We start from the raw sequence: 9,321 nt of genomic DNA, 5'->3' as shown, positions 1-9,321 counted from the left end.
GATTCATGCACAGGACCGGACAAAAAAAAATTTTTTTTTTCCTGCACCACTATCCGGCCTCATACGTAAGCCAATCACCGCATGCGTTCCGCATCACGTGCCTTATTCCTAAATAAAACAGTTTTATGAGGGATAAAAGAGCCAAGGATGATACCTAAATGATCCTTGCTGATCAAAATACCCATCCTTTTACTTAGGTTGGAAGCACTTGCATTTTAAAGCAAGGGAAAATAGATATTTATATTCTTGACACAAGAATACGCAGATAGTATTCCATTTCATGAAATTAATCCAAAAAGTTATTTTTCTGAGGTATTATTAAACGAAGTAATTCTTGTGCACGCGTGTCAAATGTCTGCCAATGTGAATAATACGATAGCCCTCTTGCGCTTGAATTATTACAAGATTAGAGTTTAGAATTTGATGTCAAAGCACCCCCTCTCTTCCATTTCTATCTGATGGGTGAATCACAGCATTGGGGAAAAAAGGTTCTATTTCAACATGGTGGAAGATCCTACTGTGAGCGAGTGGATGGCAGCATGACGGAGGAAAAAAAAAAAAAAAGGGATGGATGACTGAAGGAGTTTAACTTTTGTTCGTAGGGCTATACCAAAACATATACTTTGTTAAACATCTTAACACACAAACACACACACACACAAGGATTTCATTTGATGTCCCTGCCAAATTTTCAGCTTTACTTGTGTATTATTCGTTTTATCCTTAATATTCTGGGAACATAAATATATTTGATAGCCCCAAATGTTTCCCATTCAAAAATCCTGTTGACGCATCTCAATTCTGTCAGCCCTGGACCCTTTTTGAAGCATTCCTATTTATCCCATGACTGATTCTCATCACTCTTCACCCACGCATACTGCATTCTCCATTATCATTTTCCCAGTGAATGGTTGTGGTCATGTCTGTGCATGCAGTACAAATATCATCTTCTATACTTGCAAGACATACAGAAAGAATTACAGAAATTTGCATAAAAAGGATGCAATTTAAACTGTGATTATCAAAAAATAAATATCAAAAAGTATAATAAATGCCTTCTTTTAGGCGATAGGAAGATATACTATATATAACATCAACAGCATATGATCAAAGCCTCTGCAAACCGCCTTTGGCTTTCCCTTGCTGCAGCGTCCCTTAGTCAGCCTATATCCATTGGCGGCCATGATATGGGCAGGTACATATTACAACCTGTGAGTCACTGTCACTCCCTTTCAATACAACAAAAAACCAAGTTCTTGGATTTTATTTTCCTTATGAACCATTTCCCATCTGCCTTACTTTGCAGGGGGCCCCTTTCTTTATTCTAGAAAGCTATAAACAGTCATTGCTCCTCTGGACAACATATTTCAGACTTAGATAGGCTAAAAGATTGAAGGATGAAACTGGTGTGTGGGCCCATGCAGGAATGGTGTTGCCACGGAGGAGGGTATATACAAGATCACCTACTATGGAAAGGGAAGAATGCCGGCAGGTAGCCCTCACTGATTCCACTATTTACAAATAAATCAAGTTGTCGATAGCAGATGCAGGTAAATGAACAATCTGCTGTTGTGTCTTCAGGGTTTTGGAGAGATGCACTACAGAGGGTCAATGCACATTTCGACCCCAGCTGCAGAAGGGTGAGATCAAGCTGCTTGGGGAGTTTGTGAAGTCACAAGCTGACAGAGGATGGCCAAATATCGAAAGTTATGGAGATTGACTCCTGCAGAAGACAAAATGTCAACATGCAATTTCTTTTAGAAGCCAGATAAAAATGATGCATTTGAATTAAGAACATAGTCTTGTTTGTTAATTATGTTGCATATCCAAAGCCTAGAAGACTAGTGTTGGACCAGAAATATCCATCAGTCGCATTTGAATTGTTTCTAAAGCATTGTTATGTACTTGTCATGAGTCAATCAAAAGAAAGTACCTAAAGCCAAGCAAAAGGGTGCAACCGGATGACAGTTATTAAAAAGGAAAAGCAATCATATTTGACCTATCAAGATGTGTCCAAATGAACACCACCATAGAGTTTAGAAAGGAGTTTTTTCTTTCGAGCATTGTTTTTTCAAGCAAGGATAAATATGCATGCATGTGAAGAGCACTGTATGCAGATAACAAGCATGCAAAGAAAAATGTGAATGAGAGAATTACAGTTGACCAAGTGTTGACTGGCCAGTCCAGGTTCAATAAGACTCAACTCCAAATCTTGCTGAGAAGCCGACCAACCAGGCTCATACACTTCGAGAAACCCAAGCTTTGCCTTGTTGGGAAGGTCATGGGGATGAACAAAAGGAACCCCAGTGGCCATCCTATCTCCATTCTTATACTCTCACATGGGCTATCCACTGACTGTAAGTGGCCCTTGCATTCCTTGAGATTATAGAATCTCAGCTTGATGCCCTTCTTTTCTGCAATTTCCTGAACCCGCTCCTTCAGGACCCTCTGTGCTTCAAGACAGTCTCTTTGAAGGGAGCAGCGGCTTGCAACTAGCATTGTCCTTCCTCTTCATCCGAGTTTTCAAAGATGCTGCATCAGACAACCAAAAGATTCAAGGGCCAGGATAGATAGTTACAGCCTCAGAACATATAAACCCAGCAAAGCAACAAATGCAATTCAACCACCAGTATGGGAACTTTTAATAAGAATGCAATAAGGCAGCAATATAATCCGATGAAACCTAAAAATAGGAGTTGGAAAATTAATCAATCAAACAAAAAAAATGCAATTTTAATATCAGAATTGCCAACTTAGAAAGTCAAAATGATAGAGAATGTCAGGTATCGAGCTGTCAGCAAAAACAAGTGTGATGTCTCAGATGGCTGCCAGATTAAAATTAATGTCAGTTTTTTGGGGAGAGGGCTACACGGCGGGCGCCAATGTAAAATATATGCCCCACTTTGGCTGGCTGATAAAGACCAATAACCAGTCCTACTTTCAGGGCATTGTCTGGAGAAAAATTTTCAAAAGATAGCAGAAGATTCATGACACTGGCTGCAGAAACCTCATCTCTGGCATCTCATGCTTTGCACCCTCTTGATAATACATGCTTTTTGAATACTTTAGAATAATTCGACCTTATATTTCCAGATCATAAATATAAATGACACATTATAAACTCTTGATTCAATTATGCAATATATTAAATGTGGCCTTCACAATTAAATCAAGAGTTTCAGTCATCTAGTTAGGGTTTTGATTTTGGCAATCTCGGCAATTCAGCTCCAAGTTCTAGAGTCCTGGTCAAAAAAGTCCACAAAATTCAAAAAAAAAGAAGAAGATTAGTTATTTCCCGATACTTTAAGGTTATAGTTTGCGACTAGGTAGCCTCTGATTGAACCTAAAGTTACTCAAAGCTCAATATATTATATATTATACTTTTCTCTAATTTTGTAATTGCCCTAGAGTCTGTTATAAATTTTTCATATTAGTTCTAATTTTTACATTTAATTAAAGTTTTCTCTAAGCATATTGAATTTTATTTCATTTTAAAAACTCATCTAAGTAAGATAAAAACAATTTGAGTGTATTTCATTACATTCTATTTTAAAAATCCATTAAAGCAAGAAAAGACCCATCTTATAAAAGCTCATTTCTTCCCTTATTCTGTTTGAATATATCACTTTATTCTAAAAGAACAGAAAAATATTTACATAAGGAAAAGAAATATAGGATTGCATAATGCTTTCTAAATAGTAAAGATACATATTAAATTTACAATTTTCCCTATAAAATAATAAGAGCCTTAGATAAATGCAATACTCACTGATATTTACGAATTCTAAAAATATTAGAACATGTTTAATGTATAAACTTGTTAGACGAAAAAAGATAAAAATTATCAGTTTGGGTCAGTTTCTGCCAAAACCAGCTGAAACTGACTGCAGCTGACAATTTTGGACAGTTTCGGACCTGTCTCGGCCAAAATGGATGGGTTTCAAATGAAACTTCAAACCTTGGGTAGCACATAATTTGACGAGCAAATGGACAGTAAATTATCTTTGAAATAATGGAGGTCATTTGATAAAGTCTGCCAAAGTCAAGCATTTGCAAAGAAGCTAAGTTTGGAGGAAAAAGCATGGAAGTAAAAAGAGAACAAACTGCAGAAAGTGGAAGAATCTCAAGCTACAGCAGGAAGCACGTAATCCAAGATCAAGTCCAGATCTGACAGCAATCCCAATGAAGGATGTCCAAGGAATGTCCTCTTTCAATGCAGACATTGATATGGGAAGAACATAGTGACAGAAGTCATTTGATGAGACAATGTTAGAAAAGTAAAATATTGCCATGTGATTATTAAAAACAAATATTTCTATAGATCCTAATGATAAAAGGTTTGGGATTATAAGGCACTGATAAAATATGCATGGACATGCATGACTAATTAGTGGTTGGATATGACCTCCATGTGCCAAAGAAGTTATTTGGCAGGTTTTCTCTCGAGAGCTTTCCAGACATTTATTGTATAGTTACCATAACCATACTAATCCAGCCTTCTCCAGATCACTAAAAGCTACCATTGGGTATCTTTATTTGCTAACCATTTCTATTGAGAATATAAACTGCAAGATTTCAGATTTTTCATCTCCATTCCCTTAGGTCCATGTGCTTTCCTTTTTTGAACCATCAAAATAATTTGCAGCACCTGTCCTTATTGAAACCTCCAAAAACCTACATTGTCATATAGGATCTCAGTCAATTCTCTATCACTTTGTCCTCAGCTAGTGAAACTTCAATGCCTTTAGCTTTTTTCAATCTATTTTCATGACTGAAACATAAAGATCTCAACATTCTCAGTTCTACAACTCTCATCTTGTTTCCTAGGCCTTCTTTCTTTTCAAACATTTCAACCAGTACAAAATTATGAGCCTTATTGTTGTCTACTAAAGTTTCCCCTCGTGTAACCAAGGCCTACACTGGAAAGGTACCTCTCCACTCCTTACCAAGTAATAATTTACAAAATGTCCCCCTCTATCTTTTTATTCTCTTGTTCATTTGATCCAAGATAAGAAAACTGACCTCAATTTGGTATCTCCGGGTCATTAATTTTGACCAGAGCCCCATTCTCTCATTCATATTTCCAATAAGTTACTATTCAAATATCCTGTATCCATTTTCTTGACACTTAGGCCTTCATATCTGGTGTTCCATCATAATTCCAATTTAACATCCAATATGCTCATCTCATTAACCAAACACTATATCACTTTACATATCACATTCAGCATGATTCATCTTTCTTGATATATAGAAATGTCATTTAGAAATAGTCTAAAGAAATAAAAGGCTTATTTCCAATACCTGGTGTAGGTCCATTATCACGGGACATTGACTTGTCATGCCACGACTACTTTTGATGCTAATCACAACATAACAAAACCAAAGAATTTGAATACATCAGTTAAGCATATCTATCTTCCATAATGCCCACTAATTTGTCATCAATGGTACGCTATCATATGCTTTCTTAAATATAAAAGAAGCCATGAGAATAAATCATGTCCAGCAATTCTTAGGGTTGCGTTTAGTGCATCGCCAGGCAATCTTGGATAGTAATGTGGATTGCCTTCAGGATAGATTGTCATCATTAATTCAGGATAGATTGTCATCATTAAATTTCAGTGATGTTGATTACTGTGTTTGGTAAATACAGGTAATGTTGTAATAAAATTACTAGAAATCTTGAATGACATGTTTGGTATGACAATCAGATTACCGATAATGTAAAATCAAATTCTTAAAATACCCTCAATAATTTTGTCCTGGTGCTTTTTCTTTTCCTGGTGAGAATAACGGGAGTGATGTGGGTGTGGTAGTGGTGCGAAGAAGTGGCGCCGGAGGGGTGTAGGGAAATGCGGATGCTGGAGGGTGGGGAGGGGGCGGGCGCATGTGGAGCCACAGGGGTGGTGGGGATAAGTGTGGAGGAGCCACAGGAGGTGGTGGGGGACAAGGGCGGAGGACCGCGGCAGGCAAAAGGAGATGGAGGAGCCGCGAACTGGGGGTGCATGCGGAGGGGGTGGGGGGAGGGTGGGCAATGAATTTTGTGTGATTTTTTTAAGAGATAATTTAGTCCAAAATTTTTATGACAACATTGCCAAAAAAGTGGTAATCTGGATAGCCATCCCTTTGTAAGGCAATCTAGATTGCCTTCCATGAGGCAATCTGGATTATCACCCAAAAAGCATACTAAACGCAGTAATTTAGATTACCACATTAAATTGTCAGTAATCTGGATAGATTGTCCGCCACCAAACGCAACCTAAGAGTTGAGCATATGTCTTATGATCGATAGGCTGGTCAAAGATCAAGTTTGAGAGATTACACTAGTTCCAAAGTTCTGCATAAGTAAAAGAAAGAACATAAAAGTAAACTTAGCATTTGTTAGGAGTTATTAGGATGACAAGTTCCATTAGAAGAGGTCAATCTAAAACTAAATTTTACCAAGAAGTGATATTTTACCACCAGCTCTTCATGCCTGGTCCACCTGAAAATGGGAAGAAGTGCACTTGACACGTCATAACTTATTATCATGAGATCCTTATTTGGGCTATTGTTGCACCACTCCCCAATTTGCATTGCCCATTATCTAGCCAAGGTCAAGAACTCCAACTTTTCCTTGCACTCCAATCGAGATTATCAACCTTTAACAGACCTAGAAACTTCCAAAGTATAAATCAAAATAAACATTTTTCTAGTTAATGAAAATTGTCCATCTTTTGATTGTCCATGCATCGGTAGGTACTTTAGTTAACTAACATGGGTGCAGGTGCGGGAGCAAATACAGTTGAGGATATGGGGAAGCCAATCGCTTAAAAAAAAATAATAAATAAGACAATTATTTAAAAGCCAATGGGTCAGTAGGTACCATTGGTATTGTACTGTTCTGATGCAAAACTAGTATTGATATAGGTCCGAAGAAGCCAGAGCCGGTTAGAGTAGTATGTACCAATTGTACTGGTCGATGTTGGTTGGAGCCAATTGGTCTTGATGAGTACTGATGATCTTGTACCACACATAAGGATTGGTACCAATGGCTTTTCATTCTTTGATGCTCTCAGTCTTGGTGCATACCATCATTACCAGTACCATACCATTCTGATGGAAATCTGGTACAAGGTTCAGTATTGCTATTTAAAACCTTGGAATAAGTAAATACTTAGCAAGCAGGCATGGAGATGAATATTTAGGGAAACTTGAGGTGGGTGGGCCATCCTAAGTGGAACTTACCTTCTTCTAAGGTAAGGGCCTCTAAACATTTGCTTCTTGGTGACTAAATTGCTAGGCCTAATATATGGAAGGTGATTTGACCTTTAAACCTACGCGATCACTATATCAAAAGTGAACTAATTGCAATTTTTAATGGCAATGGAGGCCCAAAGGCCTCCATCTATTTTTAAAGCAACTGAAAATTTGACAATTGTCGGTAGAAGCAAGCACCTTGCTTGCTCTAATATACATACATCTTGCATGCATGCGCATATATAGGTCCCTTATGAGAATCCAATTATCTCATTAACAGACTGGGTGCATTTGATGAAAACAGGAACCAAATGATAGTAGCAGTAAGGATAGCGAATACAAGATCAAGAATGCTAACCTACCATCTTGGCCCGCTTGAAATGTGTACCTTGGGAAGTTGTGCTTAGTGGAGAGTTGATCAGTAGAGTGTGATCTCTGCATAAATTCATCCACTGGTATGGGAATCTGGAACTCAGCCTTCAACACCATGGCCAGCTGCTCTCATCTCTGAACAGCTCAGACTTGCCATAGATCTTGGCATGAGCTTAAAAGCCAGAGAACACCAGCCATACATGTTACCCTGCAAATTGCCCGTCTCTGTCCTGTACTGAGCTGGGGTGACATAACCAGCAGTCGCCTGGTAAAGTGCAAGTCCAGGGTACATAATGGCATCTTGAGGGCCCAGATCCGCATCCACCAGTATCCAACGCCCATGGAAGTCGTTTATATGCAATCCTGCCTTATCTGACTTGATGAGGGTAATTAAACTCTCGTCGACCGGATTCTCAAGGTCTGGGAACATAACCAACTGCCCATCTTCCTGTGCTGTCAGAGGATGTTGCTGCATTCGTTCGAAAGATGGTCGTGAGTGACAGCATACTGAAAGAACTGATGAAGAGATTTCCCTGCTCCTTAAAGGTATATTATCAAGAACTTCAGCAAATGAAAAGCTACGTAAATTCAGGGAAAAGTTGATAGCTTCCAAGATATCTCGAGCAGCCCTGCCAAGTACTGCAAATATGTCGGGCAAACCAGCCGGAGGAAACTCCATTCCACCATCAGGCTCGGCCGGAGTAAGACCAGGCCAGTAATCATATATTTCTTGCCACAGCTGAGAATCTGCATAATAACCAGAAGTCTTGCGCCACTCACGGGAATCATTCATATGAACCATTTCGGCAGGCGAGTATGCATGCTGGTGGAAAAAGAGATGAGCGGATTCCAGACCAGAACCTCAAAATAGCGGCATCAGCAGGTGGTAACTGAATGATTGCGGCTGAATACTGAGCAAGGGATTGGGTGAGAGCTGCCACAGAAATCTTGCAAGAATCAGAAGGAAGCCCCTCAGAGGTTATGAGATCAGTGAGTCTTAAACGACCGAGGGATGGCATAACAGGTCTTGCCATTGCACCCATTCAAGATGTCCAATAACTTACAAGTCTGTAAAGATGATCAAGACTCTTCTACCTGCATGAAATTGTTATTGGAAAAAAAAATAATAAAATAAGAAGAACTCGTAGATGTTAGCTAATAAATGCAGAATTTCAATTCAAGTAACTGAATCTAGATTTTTTTTTTTTTTTATCTCCAGGAAGGAGGACACAAAATTCGGTTTTTCTTAAACAATTCAAGAAGCCAGGTTCTCCTCACACTATGTCAATCCATCTAATCATTCTCCTTGCAAACCCTAGAACCGCAAAGAAGGGCATTGAAACGAGATAACAGCAAGACGACCAGAAAGACCCCATGGAACCGTCGAGATCCTAGTAGAAAGAATCCAATTGTGAGAAGAAAGGCAGAGATTTGAGGGGCACCTGTCTCGCATGCGAGAGGTTTTCGGGAGATCGGGGCTCGAAGGGCCAGGGGGGTGCTGTTAGGATTTGACGCCTCGAGATTCAGCCCACATTGAGCCCACAGCGAGGTTCGCGGTGAAAAATGGAGTCCAACGAGACCAAGATCACCCGAAACGAAGCTCGGATGGAGGAGATACGAGCTTTTGAAGTCGGCACGAGAATCAAGGTGACGGAGGACCGCCGGCGACCGGCGGCGGGTGGCAGCGGCGCTGCCGCAGGCGGCGGC

General features: G+C 39.4%; 1 pseudogene; it reads right to left on the bottom strand.

Annotated features, from left to right (window-relative positions):
• Nucleotides 1–977: 977 nt before the first annotated feature.
• LOC105046542 (uncharacterized) lies at nucleotides 978–9,104 on the bottom strand (annotated as a pseudogene).
• Between the last annotated feature and the right edge of the window lie 217 nt (nucleotides 9,105–9,321).

The sequence above is a fragment of the Elaeis guineensis genome, chromosome 6, assembly GCF_000442705.2.
Source record: "Elaeis guineensis isolate ETL-2024a chromosome 6, EG11, whole genome shotgun sequence".
Taxonomy (NCBI): Eukaryota; Viridiplantae; Streptophyta; class Magnoliopsida; order Arecales; family Arecaceae; genus Elaeis; species Elaeis guineensis.
The sequence above is the reverse complement of the archived record's forward strand: the minus strand, read 5'-3'. Positions and strand labels throughout refer to the sequence as shown.